The sequence below is a fragment of the Mesoplodon bidens genome (assembly GCF_964165515.1).
Source record: "Mesoplodon bidens genome assembly, contig: HAP1_SCAFFOLD_397, whole genome shotgun sequence".
NCBI lineage: Eukaryota > Metazoa > Chordata > Mammalia > Artiodactyla > Ziphiidae > Mesoplodon > Mesoplodon bidens.
In genome coordinates, this window is record NW_027672072.1 from 42,827 (window position 1) to 52,517 (window position 9,691).

Sequence of the window (9,691 nt, forward strand, 5' to 3'; positions counted from 1 at the left end):
GATACTCAGCCCTCCTGGCTGCCCCACTCTAGGTCACCTCGTGATACAGAGATGACCCGGTTAGAGTCCCTGCCTGTGCAGGAATCTAGGGGCACCAGCGGGTCTGAATAATATCAGTGCAGGGTCTCCCCCACAGCACTGGGGTTATTTGGGGCGGGTCATCCTCTGCTGGGGGCCTCTTCTGGGCACTGTGTGGGGTTCAGCAGCATCCCTGGCCCCACCCATTTGATTCCAGGGGCCCCTCCCACCCAGTTGTGACCACCACAGATTTTCCCCAGACATGACCAAAGAACTGGGTGAGGCGGGGGCAGGATGGCCCTGGGTGAGGACAGCTGTGTTGAAGCAACCAGCCTGTCCCAGGGCAAGGTCTGCCCCAATCCCGTCAGAGCCTGCATTTAGAACTGCCCCTTCCCTTTCCCAGCTCCCCTGCCCTGCAGTGGTCTCCGAGACATCATCCCTATGTAATAAATCACACCTTCTCAGTTTACTGTCCCCAGCACCTAGAAGAGTGTCTGATGTGTAGTAGATGCTTCATAAATACTTGCTGAATAAAGGAGTTGAATAAAGGGATGAGTGGATGAATGAATGAAGGTTACAATGGAAGGAGGGGCGAGATTCCCTTTCTGGCTCTCGGGGGTTGGGAGATCAAGTGAGAGATCCGTCCTAAATAGGCTGACCAGCCTTCTGGGGTTCCCCGGGAATGAGGGTTTCCCCACAGTTCCAGCGCTCAAACCTGAGCGGTCCTGGGCAAACTGCAGGCGGGTGTTGGTCACCCTATGTAAACACAGTAACAATTCCAACTGCAATAGCAATGGCCAAGGACCTCTAGGGTCTTATTGACCAGGCAGAGTTCTTTACCTGGCGGGGAAAGTGGCACAGGAGGGAGGGAGGAGTCTAAGGAAGAACATCCCACACGACAACGTGTGCCAATGGCCCTGGGCCCAAGGTCACACCTGACCAGGGCTTGCTTTTTTTTTTCTAATTTACTTTTTCCCACATGGATATGCAATTGTCCTAATGCCATTTATTGAAAACTCCTTAATTTCCCCACTTTCTGTCATATCAAGTTCTCATATATCTGTTTCTGGACCTTTATTCTATACCATAGAGCTATATGTCCCATCCTAGCACCACTAGGGCTGTTTCATCACTATAACTTTATTTTTTATTCATTTATTTTTTTGGCCGTGCTGTGCGGCATGTGGGATTTTATTTCCCTGCCCAGGGATCAAAACTGCGCCCCCTGCAGTGGAAACTCGGAGTCTTAATCGCTGGACCTCCAGGGAAGTCCCCAGGGCTTGCTTTGACATCCATCGAATGGTGGTGGGTGGACACAGGGAGCAGCTGTCTGTGAGCCATCCTGTGCAGAAATGCAGGGTGGAGGGCAGGCCAGCTGGAGCGGGAGGGGAAGAGGCGGAGGAGGTGGGGAGGGAGGGCGGGCGAGAGACAGAGAGTTTCCGGAGACAACAGCTCTGGCCCTGTCCTAGGGCATGAAAGCTGAGCTCCTAGTGCCAGGAGTCTTGGAGCCGCAGCCTGTGAGCCAGGGTGACTGGCTCTCCTCCCTGGTGTGTGTGTGTGGGGGGTGGCTCTAGGCTTCTCAGGCTGGGAATGGGGTGCACGGAGCAGGGACGGAGTAGGGACCCTTCTCTCTGGGACCTCGCGGGCCATCCTTAGCTCACAAAGCTGAGCCACTCCTGGCGCTAAGGGTGGGGGTCTTATCCTCCCTGTCCCCTGGACTGCACCCTCTCACACACAACTTCCCCGTGTGTGCTCCCAGCAGCCAAGAGAATCTGTTTTTAAAAGATTTGGGGGAGGGGGGTAAACATACAAACAAGAGCAGAATGGATACTTTTTCAGAATGGGAATGGCTCTGTGTAACCCCACCCCCGGGGTAACCACAGTCCTGACCTCTAACACCCCTGACGAGTCAGCCTTGGTCTGGGCTTGCAGACCCACGGAAGCTTCCTCATCCCCTCCTTCAGACCCAGTCTCTCCCTCGGCGTCTTTGTGAGAAGCACCCGGGGAAGTGGGAATGCTAGGCTGTACTGCTGCTAGAACTCCACCTGGGCTCCACCAGGCTCCAGCCCCACGCGCTGTGCACCTCTCTGACCCTGAGGCACCTCAACTGGTAGGAGCGGCATCACCTTCCCTCCCGGGACTTGTGACACTTAAGGCAGACACCGAAAAGACAAGTGTTTGGCTCCCTGGCTGGCAAAGGGCAGGTGCTCAATTGTCATAAGTGTCCGTATCAGTAAGGGTTCTCCAGACAAACAGAATCCATAGGGTTTATGTGTGTATATATACACACACACGTACATATGTACATGCATACAAAAATATACAGCTGTGTATATAGGCAGTATGCATACAGACATATACACATATAGTATATACAATACACACACATATACACACATAAAATGCACAGTTTGTATATATACAGTATGTATACACACATATACACATATACAATACACACATACATATACACTATACATACACACATAAAATGCATAGTTTATATATATACAGTATGTACACATACGTATAACATGCAATAGACACCTAGGTACATGTATATCATACATATATACACACATACAAAGATATTTAGGTGTGTGTATATATATAGTATGCATACATATATAATATATGGAATACATACACGTACATATAGACACACATATACACCTACATATAAAAGCATGTAGCATAAAAATATATATGTACTGTATTATAAATTCATCATATATATACATATATATATATAAGATATATACACATACATATACACAACGTATACACACACATACACACCTATATGTACATATGTGCATGTAAATACACATATAAATACATACACAAGTGTGTCTATATATAGTATGTACATATATACATATAATACCTATACAACGTATACACATACAGGTATACAACATATATACACACCTATATATAAATATACACTGTATACATACATACATACAGTGTACCTATACTGTATATATACACACACCCATATATCAATATATGGGTGTGTGTATATATACAGCATGTTCACATTTATAATATGTATACTATATATATACACATACATACATGCATACAATATATACACACACATATAGGCTTGTAAGTATACTGTATATAGTACTTACACATATACTACAAACGCACGCACATATAAACGTGTATACATATATAATATGTAGACACACATATACAAATTAATAGGCTTGTGTATATTCAGTATTTTTACATATATAGTTTTGTTTTAAGGAGTTGACTCGTGACCGTGAGGCAGGCAAGTCAGGGCAGGACTCTGGGCTGGAGACACAGGGAAGAGCTGATGTCCCAAGGCCATTGGAGGAACAGTTCCCTCTTTCTAGGGAACCTCATTTTTCTCTCCAGTCCTTCAACTGATGGACGAGGCCCACCCACGCCACGGCATTGACAATCTCCTTTACGCAAAATGGACCAATTTCAGTGTTAATCTCTTCCGAAAAATACCTTCCTGGCCACATCTGGAATAATGTTTGTGGTTGCCGGGGCCCCACGCAGTGCGCACGTGAGATTAACCATCCCCGTGGCGATGATGACACTTTATTTTCTCCCTTGACCATTGTCACTACTATTCCAATTAAAATGGCAGTGCCATGAGGGCAGGGCATTTCCTTTTTTGCCAGTACTGAGCGTCCGTGGTCTGGTGCCTAGCATAGGCTACATACACGGCATTTTTGTGAACAGAAGCCGGGATGCCGGCTGTCATATTTAATGAGGAATTATAGTCTTCTTATTGGGGGGGAGGGGTGTGTGTGTGTGTGTGTGTCACGGTACGTCAAGGGCGGGAGTCGAACCCGCCACCCCAGGCACCGAGGGCTCTCCTCGGGTCCCCACTTCGGGCCGGTGGGGGTGGCCGGGGTCAGCCGAAGACGTGCGTGCGTGCGTCGTGAGAGCGGGCGAGTCCACGGGGTGGGCCGCGCGTGCCGTGAATGGTTCGCCCCGGCCCCCGGCTCACTGTGCTCGCCTCACGCCGGCCCGAGTTCGCAGCAGCGCTGGAGGCCCCAGGCCTGTGACCACAAAGAGGGAACCGGGGGCCGGACGGGAGCGCGGCGGCGGCGGCGGCTGAGGCCCAGGCCAGGCGCCCTCCCCTCAGCCGCCCGCCTGCCCGTGTGCCCCGCCCCCGCCGGCGGCGCCGCGCCCCTCCCCCAAGCGCCAGACTAGCACGGTGCGGGGGCCGCGCGCGAAGACATGGGGGAGAAGCTGGAGCTGAGGCTGGAGTCGCTCGTGGGGGCCGAGCCCGCCGTCTGCCTGTGGCCGCTGCAGGTCTACGTAAGTGCCACCCGTCCCCTCCTCCCGGACCCCCGCCCCTCTTCCCCCACTGCGCGCGCTGAGCCCACCGAGAAACGGAGCGACTCGAGTCGCCAGACCTTCTTTGGAGCCCCCCTTCCCCCCGCGCCGTGGTTCTCCGCGGCCGTTTCCAGCCCCCGCGCGCAGGGTGGGCAGAGGGGAGCCGGCGCCGGCCGGGGGCGCAGACTCGGCCGCGGGGACCCCGCGCTTCCGAGGGGCGCCCGAGCCGGTCTGCGGTTGGCTCTGCAGGGCTGGGGACCCCGGTCCCCCCGGGCCTGGACTGCCGGCGGGCTTGCCCTTCTGTACTTTAGGATCTGACATGTAGGGATTCTGTTTCCTGGTAGTTTATTCTTAGCGCTGTCAACGTGCTTAGGTTTTTTTTTTTTATTTTTGAGGGCACCCTTTCCTCCCTCTCTCCAGTTTTTTGTGTTTCTGTTTTGTTTTGTTTTAGTTAGGCATTTTGTCCCTCTGATCTTGAGTGGGTGGGCTGGCAGGACACTTGGAGAGGAGGCGTTCCATCCCCTGATCTTGAGTGGCCTTTGGAAAATGACACGCCAAAGGGAAATTTACACAGAAGTCCGGTGATTCCAGAAATGCAGGGTGTCCGGCCAGGTGGGCGCCCGGCCTCTCGTCCCCTGTGGCGGCGTGGTGTGCGTGTACCTTGTCTCAGGGTTTACGCTTGGGCCCCGCAGCCCACCTTCCGGAGGGAAAGCGCAGCGGGCGCCTTGGGCCGGCGCCTTTGGGGCGCCCTTTCGTGCGCTCAGCTTGCGGGGGACCGGCCTCCAGGCGACCCGGCGGGGAAGCCCACGCGACCCGCCCCTCGCGCGGGCTCCGTGTGTGTCAGTTTTGTGGAAACTGTGTCGCGACCGGGGTCGGGGTTGGGACGCTGGGACCGCCTGGGAGCCGATGTTGACTCCGAGGCCCGGTTCTCCGCAGTTATCTGAGGTCCGAGGGTTTCCAGCCCTCCACTGCGCACTGGCGCTTTCTATTTTTGCCCTTCCTGTGCCTGGAGGCGTGGCTGAGCCTGGGCTCTGGCTTTTCCGGTTGGGTAACTCCGGGTGTCCCGGGTGGGCGACCTGAGCAGCAGTGGGCCGGGCGGGGAGACATGCCAGGGGAGGGAAACTGAAAGTGGGGAGAACCTTCAGAACTCCAGCTGATCCACTTGCCTCGCCTCCCCGCCCTTCTTACTGCACTTGTCATGCACGGGATGGCTGGCCGGCGCATTTTTCAAAATGTAATAATTTGTGTGTCCTTAGTAGCCGTGAAGCATAGTTCACTTGTAGTGCACAGTTGTAGGAGTTTTGATCGCCATCAGGCGGCAGAGCGATCCTGTCATCCCATTTGCTGCCCTTTGGCGCCAGGGTGCCTCTAGCCTCTTGGCCACTAATCTCCTCTCTGTCCCTAAGGTTTTGGCTTTTCCAGAAAGTCAGATAAACGGAACAACAGCATGTAGCTTTTTGATTCTGGCTGCGTTGGCTCAGCAAAACCTATGCGAGATTCCTCCCGGGTTTGTTTTGTTGTTGTTGTTGTTGTTTTAAATATTTATTTAGTTAGTTATTTACTTGGCTGTGCTGGGTCTTAGTTGCGGCACATGGGCTCTTCATTACCGCGTGCAGTATGTTTTAGTTGCGGCGTGGGGGATCTAGTTCCCTGAGCAGGGATGGACCCCGGGCCCCCTGCATTGGGAGCGTGGAGTCTTAATCACTGGACCACCAGGGAAGTCCGTCATCCCTGTTGTTGCGGGTATGAGAAGCCACTCCTTTTTCTGGCTGTGTTGTATTCCATTTTCCGTTTGTCCATTCGCCTGCGGGTGGCAGGACTTGTGGGATGTTTCCACTTTTGAGGGGATCGGGAATAAAGCTGCTGTAAACATCCCAGGGCAGTTTTCCATGTGAACTTGGGTTTTTACGTCACTTGAGAAAATACTCAGGAGTGGGACTGGGGTCTGTGCTAAGTGTATGTTTAACAACCCTCCTGCATCTTAGAAATGGATATTTTTGAATATTGGAAGAGTTGAGAAATCCACTGTGACCCAGCACCCAGGCACTTGAAACGAAGTTGGAAGTTCATCTGGAGATGGTCACGTTGTCCCCGTCACTGTCTTTTATTCGAGGCAGAGCAAGGCCACAGATGTGTAACCCTTGTAAGGAAGGCCTCGTGTGTCCAGGCCCTGGCAGGACCTGGCTTTCTAGTGGTGGGCGGTTCTGCAGTGGAGAGCGTCTTTCCCTTGCTGGACGGACCTCACTTGGCAGGGTGCGGGGTGTGCTGCCTGCGTGGCCGGGCGCTCTTTCTGCCGGTCAGCAGCCGTTCCTGGTGTGTCTGTCCTACTACCAGGCAGGCGGTCAGGGGCCCTAGTGAAGTGCTCAGCGAGCCGCAGCCTTCCTAAAGTTTGCGCGTAATGTCTGCTACCCTCCCATTTCCCTGCTGAGGAATTTTGCTCTCTCATGGGAGGTGAGGGGGCAGTGCTTTATAAGAGTTCATGTTTTGTGATGACTCGATGCTGAGTACATTAAGAAAATGGGCTCCTTCCAGAAGCTTAACTTCTCAGAAGGTCAGATTACGCATGTGACTGCACGTTTGAAATGAGTGAGCTTGTTTGTTCATTGATTCATTCATTCTGCAGGCACCTCCTGGGTATTTACAGTGAGTGTTCCAGGGGGCGTGGAGGACAGTAGACAGTATTCTTCTTTCTTTTGATTTTTGAATTTTACTTTATTTTTTTATACAGCATGTTCTTATTAGTCATCAATTTTATACACATCAGTGTATACATGTCAATCCGACTCGCCCAGCTCAGCACACCACCATCCCCACCCCCCCGCGGCTTTCCTCCCTTGGTGTCCATACGTTTGTTCTCTACATCAGTGTCTCAACTTCTGCCCTGCAAACTGGTTCATCTGTTTGAGACAGCTTTGTACTTCCCGCTTCCAGGGGCTCTCATGTGGGCGCTGCGAAGCGGGGTTTTAGATGGTGCAAGGTGGAGGGTGGGCACTAGAACCGGAGCCCAGTGCCCGGGTGTGTGTGCGCTGGATGGGGCGTACGGCCTAGGACTCCTGCCGGCTCGGTGACCCCGGCCGAGTGCCTTAAGGCTTCTAGGTCTCAGTGTTCTCATCTGTAGCATGGGCTGAACAGGACTCACTCTCTCTGGAGGTTACAAGGTCGCACTGTGTTCATGTTTGTAGACCCTACAATGTAGAACACTTAGGACAGTTTGGAGCATCGTTAATTGTTCCACAGATGTTACCTGGTCTGTTGAACGACTTTGCCTGGTACACGCCAAAGCGATTAGGAAATGGATATATCCCAGCTTCATTTCCTTTCCATTAAAACAGGGTTCAGGAAAAAAAATCTGTTTTTCAGTAGTCGTATCATATAGTGGAAGGAGCACTGGTGTGAAGGCAGCTTAGGGTTTGAATTCCAGGGCTTACGCTGTCTGTGGCCTGGGCAGGTTACTTTTGAACTGCAATCCCCACACTTGTAAAATGACATTAAAAACGACTCTTTCTGTGGGTTCTTAGAATGAATTAAGCAGGTTATGTGTGTAAAGTAGCCTGGCACTTGAATGAGTTGTCAGAACCAAGGGCTGCTGGAGACGATGCTTCTGCCCTAGGTAATCTCCCCTTCTACTGGGCGGCAGGTAAACACAAGCACAGTAGTCAGTGCTCTGGAAGAAGTGAGTTCTGGTGCTACAGAGCACAGAATCTTTTTTTAAAATTTAATTATTATTTTATATTGGAGGTTAGTTGATGTACAATATTGTGTTAGTTTCAGGTGTACAGCAAAGTGGTTTAGTTATTCATATATCCATTCTTTTTCAGATTCTTTTCCCGTACAGTTTGTTACAGGATATGGTGTAGAGTTCCCTGTGCTATGCAGTAGGTTCTTGTGGATTATCTGTTTTATATAGAGTCGTGTGTGTATGTTAATGCCAAACTCCTAATGTATCCCTCCCCCCCCCAACTTTCCCCTTTGCAGAGCACAGAATCTTGGAAGGGAAAGTTCAGGGTAGGCTTCTTGGAGGAGGTGCCATCCTTTCTAAGGATATGTAGAAGCTCCTGGGGTGGCAGGAGGGAGCAGTGTGTGTCGAAGTTTGAGAAACATAAGAAAATATGGCAAAACTAAGGTATAGGACTGGAACTCAGGGTTTGGGAAAGAAATGAGAGTTGATACTGGAAAGTTAGTGGGGCCCAAGAGAAGGGGGCCTTGTTTGTCCTGTCAGAAGTTTAGATGTTTATCCTGAGGGCTGTGGGAAACCCTAAAGAACAGTGAGATGGACTTGTGGTTTAGAGACTCACTCGGACCTCCATGTGCAAGGCACTTGATTGGGTGCAGGGTGAATTGTAATCTAAGGTTCCCACTTAAGTTATAAAAGGTTGGACTGGATTTTGCAGATCTGAGAGAGAATGGGTGGGGCCTGGTGACCAGTTAGAAAAGGGAGGGCAGCAAGCGTGGGTGACAGTTTACAGCTGCATCTTTTTGAGAGAGACAGAGCACAGTAGGAAGGGATTGGGGGTGGGGAGAGGATCTTACTTCATCTTCAGTGCTTTAGAGGGGCCTGGTAGACAGGTCTGGGCCCAAGGTTCATACCTGGGCTTTTGGGGAGGAGAGGTGTTTGAAGGCATGGGAGAGACTTAGGTTACCCACAACAAGATACAAAGAATCATAGGTCTGAGGGCTTTTTAAGTGGGTATACTGAGGAAGTTTATAAGCTGAAAGAAAGCAACCAGCAGATAAAGGGTGTGAAGATGTAGAAGAGGAAATGATTGTTCATTTGTTTTCAAAAAGCTGAATACTTATCGTGTGCCTGGCCCTTTTCTAGGATCTGGGGTTCTCACCATGTGTTACCTCTTCTGCAAGGACAGTTCCACACATCCCCTGGTGAAGAGAAGTCAGATTATTCTTTGCATCCCATTCAGGTGTAGGAACTGTTCTGTACCTCTGAAGGGACTTTACTTAACCAGAGTAATAAGTTAGAAATCAAAAGAAATTAGAGCTGGAAGGGACCTTAAAGGCCACTGTACTTAATTTTGCCTAATATTTTACATTGATTGTCAGAAAAATGCAAAGCCCATTCTCTTCAGAATTCCTTCCCTGAACTTTCTTTATGTCTTGCATCCAGTGGGTCTAGCTTGTAAATTTTGGCCTCCTCCTAAATTTGCTTCTTCATCCACATTACATTTTGCCCCGACTATGGTAGAAACTCCTGGGTGGTTTCGTGGCCCCTGGTCTCAGTGCCTCTAAGTTCATCTGCCTACTCGGGTTGAGTGATCTTCTAACATGACAAGATATGCCTAAAATAATGCTGCTAATGGCTTGCCCACACAGAGTTAGTGCATACTAG